Source organism: Rhinopithecus bieti, unplaced genomic scaffold (genome assembly GCF_001698545.2).
Source record: "Rhinopithecus bieti isolate Rb0 unplaced genomic scaffold, ASM169854v2 scaffold_6381, whole genome shotgun sequence".
In the NCBI taxonomy this organism is placed as follows: Eukaryota; Metazoa; Chordata; class Mammalia; order Primates; family Cercopithecidae; genus Rhinopithecus; species Rhinopithecus bieti.
The window spans coordinates 23,528-28,756 of record NW_016805017.1 but is presented as its reverse complement, the minus strand read 5'-3'; the positions used below and the strand labels follow the sequence as shown (position 1 = coordinate 28,756).

The window sequence follows — 5,229 nt, the reverse complement described above, 5'->3', positions numbered from 1 at the left end:
TCAGCACTCTAGTTTAATTTAGGTATTTAGGTCCACAATACAGAAGACCAAAGTAATACTTTCCATTCCGTTTGAAGCAAGGTTATATCGCTAATAATATAGACCCTTCCTTTAGAACTCCCAAGTTTGAAGTTGAACAAGGTACAAAAGAATGTCTTCATAATGTTGTAATTCATAGATCTGGGGAACCAGAAGGAAAGGGTATGGGGGCAAGGAGTAGGAGGCCACCATAGGTTGTATTCTGAACAGGAATGAATGCTATGTTTCCAGTCAGAGCTGCTTTAACTTGTCCTCCATGAAGCAGGTGAAGCGCAAGTTGGTTCTCTTCTGATTGCTTGCCATTTTCTCCAGTCTGGCCAGAGAAGCAGTGGGCTCTAACTTCTGGAGCTTCTCCAGATTTCCTGTCAGCCCACTAACAGGCGAGCTGTTTCCAATGTCAAGGCTTCCAGGAATTGGAGGATGCCACCATTCTGAATGACAGAGATCCTGTTGGCCTTCATCGTCAACCCGTTGGAATGCGGTGCTGCATTCTGAAGCTAGAAGGATCCCCACTTCCTGATCTTGCCACCAAATCCTTATGGAGCATTTCTGGGAACTTGATGGGATTGCCTCCTAGAAATGTCATGGGCCCATCCCCAGAGAGCTGCCTACCCTGTCACACAGAGGTGTTATTCCACATGTGAGTGCCCATGTGTACCTTTTGTACCTTTTGTCGTGAAAGCTCTTCCACAAATAGTGCAAGCAAAGGGTTTCTCTCCAGTGTGAGTTCTGCAGGGCACTCAATGCAGAGGAGATTTTGCCACATGTGTTGCAGTAGTGCTACTTAGGAGTTCTCCCGGGCAGAGCCAAGAGCAGAACTGGGGATGTGGCAGAGAAAGACAGAGGCCCAGAAGGGATGTGACTGGTGGGGGTGTCCTTACTGTCCTGAGGAGAAATATGCACAAAGCCATTGATTTCCATTTTGCTGAGAGATGACAACGAGTTGGCGGGAATCACCACAGAGTTCTGATTGGGGCCAAGGTTGGAACTGGGCTCAAAGAGCTGTGATGGTAGATCTTGCATCTGATGTGTCAACACATGCTGCTTCAAATGACCCTTTGTGGAAAAGCCACAATTGCAAACTGCAAATAAATGGTCTCTCTTTTGTATGATTTCTATACTGAATGTCCAAGGCACTCTGTCAAGCAAATATTTTGCCACAAATGCTGCAAGTAGTGTTTCTAAATTTACCCTGGTCTCCAAAAGGGAAGAGGATCCCCAAAGAATCTTCCTTGATGATTTTCTCTATGTGACTAGATGTCAGATCCAAAGCCCCGTCATTCACTGGAATGAAAGACAAACCATTGGCAAATTTGCCTGGGATCACTCTCTGTGGTTTCTCCTCTTCGCTGGGTGACTTATGGAACTCCTGGGTGCTGTTGGATGGGAACAGAGCCTGCATGGAAGACGTAGACTCTGAGATGGCTGGGTTGCCAGCACTTTGGCTCTCCACGTCATCACCCACTGAGGCTGAATCGTTGATCAGAACATCATTCTGGATGGACCCATTCTCCACTGACTTCAGGCTGGTCCGCAGCTGCTCCACTAGGCCAGCATTCATCATCTTCATCTGATTTTCCAAAGAAGTGATGCTCAACATTTCTAGGGGCAAAGGTGAAGAAGATAAGCTGTCTTGGGAGTTTTCTGCAGACATGGGCATATCAGGGAAGCTGCCCTCAGGACAGTCTTCCATTTTCTCATTGGAGAGTTTGTCTAGGTCATCAACATTTTTCTCATTGAAGGAGCCTGTGTCAGACTCCATGGACTCGGAGTAACTGTTGGGGACTGGGGTGTTGGAGACCTGGCCTCCCATATGCATTCGAGTGTGCTGCTGCAGGATGACAGCGTTCGTCTGTCAACTTCTGGTAGATGGGGCAGGAATGCTGGGCTCTGAGCAGGGGCACAGTACAATGGACCCTGTAGTGGGTTTTAAGATTCCTTTTTGTGATGAAAACCTGGCCACAGATCTTACACGTAAAAGGCCCCTCCCTAATGTGTGTCCGATAGTGCATTTACAAGGCACTCTGACAGCTGAGAACTGGGTGGCAGACGATGCACTCACTGGGGTCAGTGGCCTTTTGTCAATGTTTTCTACCAGTTGCTGAAGCTTGGATGTCTCTGATGCCTGGGCTGAGTCCAAGAGTCCCCCAAAAGGAAACTTGGCCTTGAACTGCTTGTACATGAGTGGCAACAAAGGGTTGGTGAAGGTGGTGGTGCTTCCCCAGGGGCCCCCAGTCTGCTGCTGGGGAGCTCAGGGCACTACTGCTCACCGTCAGGTCACTACTGAGTTGGTGACCACACTGCTCATCCCACAGATGTTTGCCACTGGAGGATGGCAGAGTGGACCCTTCAGCTTCCTCCGGGAGCCCACCTAGGTTTCTTGTGGCCTGCTCGGCGACCCTGGAGTCACTTTTGACTAAACCTGTGGGACTGGTGGCAGAATGACTAATAGGGATGGGGGGCTGGCTCTTCTGTCTTGATGAAGAGTATGAGGCTTGGGAGGGTTGGGGGCAATGGAAGGCCGACTGAAGTGGTCAGAGTAACCAGGACTGGTTTGGTGTCTAACCGGCTGGTGGCTGGCTTCTCTGGAGGGATGGACATGCCGTATGGGATGTGGGTACTCGTGGGGATATTGTCTAAATGCTCAGGCACAGGATAAGGGTTTATCTGGGTATGAGTGTATTTCTCTTTGTGGCACTGAAAGTGGACTTTCAGATTCTTCTTGGTGGAGAACCCATTCCCACAGATGTTGTACTTGAACGGCCTCTTTCCAGTTTGGGAATGCAAGTGGATCTATAAGACACTGTCACTCTCAAAGACCTTTGTGCAGAATCTGCACTTGTGTTTGAAGAATGCTTCATTGGAAGTACTTTTCACTTCAAAGGCAGTGACATTTGGTGGCTTGCTTTTTCTTTGCTGGGCCAAGGCAGACAAGGAGTCTAAATCCTCTGTAGTTGTTCTGATGTCGGGCAAAGGGCTGGGGAAAACCGAGTTAGCGGGGACCAACTGATGTAGAAGTGGATTAGATGCAGGACTTAATAAACTGCTTATTGCAAAAGCTGGTGAGGATGATGATGAGACTGCTGGGTTACTGACATGGGAGACCGCAGCACTTGAAGCCACTTTTTCCAAGGACAGGGTGGTAACTGACACCACCAATATGTTCATATTGGGAGAAAGGCCACTGTTGGATGGAATGATGGTGTTGCCAGAAGTACTCTGAAGTAGCTGGATTAGGGGTAACTGTTTCACACCACTAAGGCTGGCAGATTGGCTGGTGAGGCTCTGTGCCATTCCAGCTGCTGCTGCCAGCTGCTGAGATAAATGGGACTTTAGCATGGACAAGGGGTTGGCAGATGTTTGTAAAGTACCTTGAGAAGGATGAGAAGATGCTGGCAAGTCGGCATTCTGAGAAGCCAACAGCAATATTTGGTGACAAATCTATTCGATCAGTTGCAACTAGTGGACCTGCTGCTGCTGCAGACCTAGGAGCTGTTCCATGAGGGCTGGGACAGCCAGCTTGCTCCCGGAAGCCCCGCTGCACCTCGCTTTCTGGGAGAACTGGGACACCACCACCTTGGTGCTCTGGAGGTTCTACATGATGACGTTGCTGTTGATCATGGAGAAGTTGCCCAGTGTTGTCAGGTCCCCGAGTTGAGGTAGAGAGGTTGTGATCGCTGAGGTACCTGTGAGGGGAGCTGCTGCTGCTGCCACTTGGGGCAATACTGCTGTGGCTGCGGCTGGAAGTGCTGCTGCCACTTTTGTTAGCTACCGGGGCCTCCACCTCCATGGACTCTTCCCTGTTGAGTCTGTTGTGTTCTTAAAGGTCACTGCAGTCCACTTGATCTGTTTTGTTAACTGTTTCATTCATTTGTTCATCAGGATTATTGGGAGGGACTCTGGGGGAGAAGGTTTCGGGTGGGGAGGCTGGATTTTCATTTACAAATAAAACTAATTGAATAGTACAGTCCTTCTTGTGGAGCAGAAGATGTGATAATTCGAAGAACTTGGCACAGCACCAGCCACAGACGTGGGTGTCCTTGCTCTTAGTGGGGAGACTCGATTGACCCTTTTCCGTGTCTCCACAGATTCAAGTGAATCTCATGCCTTGGCCTCCCCAGTAGTTGGGACTACAGGCGCCTACCACCACGCCCTGCTAATTTTTGTATTTTTAGTAGAGAGGAGGCTTCACCACGTTGGCCAGGCTGGTCTTGAACTCCTGACCTCAAGTGATCCACCTGCCTTGGCCTCCCAAAGTTCTGGATTTATAGGCGTGAGCCACTGTGCCTGGCCTGCATAGTACTTTTTATTTAATCTTGTCAGCCTAATTTTTTTCTACAACTTTATTAAGTTATAATTGTTATTCAGTAGACTACACATATTTAAAGTGTAGATAATATGATGATTTTTGGCATATGCATGCACCCATGAAACCATCACAAGAATCAAGATAGTGAACATATGCATCACCTCCAAAAGTCTCCTCATGTCCCTTTGTCATCCCTCTATCCCATCCCTTCCTCCTACCTTCCCATCCCCTTGCAACCACTGACTGCTTTCTGTTTGTATGGCCTAGAATTTTATAAAAATGGAACCATACAGTATATACTCTTTTTCATCTGGCTTCATTCATGTAGTGTAATTATTTTGAGATTCATTCATGATGTTGTTGCCAAACACTAAAGGTTCGGCCTAGGTCCAGTTGCTCATCACACAGAAAGCCAATCACTGAGACAAGTGTTGCCCAGGAAAAAAGGCTTTATTGCAGGTGATGTCAACAAAGAGATGAGAGACAAGTCGGAAATCTGTCCCTTCAACTGACTAAAGTTATGGGTTTATATAGCAGGAAAGGAAAACAGGAATCAGAGAGGGTTAAGGAAGAGGAGTTGGTCAATGGGCAGCAGGATGTGTTGATCTCAAAAGCCCCAGCCCCACTGACACCATCTAGGGGCCTATTGGTCAGTCTCCTGAGAAAGGAACTCAGACAAGACAAACGTAAGTTTCTAAAGCTTCAGTTTTACGGGAAACTTGGGCTGGTTTCAAGGTTTCTTTAATGTGCTAACTTTGTAGCCCCATCTAGTAAGTCTGAAATTTCCAATTTTATACTCTCATTCTTTTGGCTAAAGTCTCTGATAGCTTTTATAATACATGCCCTCTCGAGAAAGGTAAAATGTAGACATGATCAGACAT

General features: G+C 47.6%; 1 pseudogene; it reads right to left on the bottom strand.

The window, feature by feature from the left end:
• Positions 1 to 270: 270 nt before the first annotated feature.
• Positions 271 to 4,111, bottom strand: LOC108528876 (sal-like protein 1 pseudogene; annotated as a pseudogene).
• Positions 4,112 to 5,229: the final 1,118 nt, after the last annotated feature.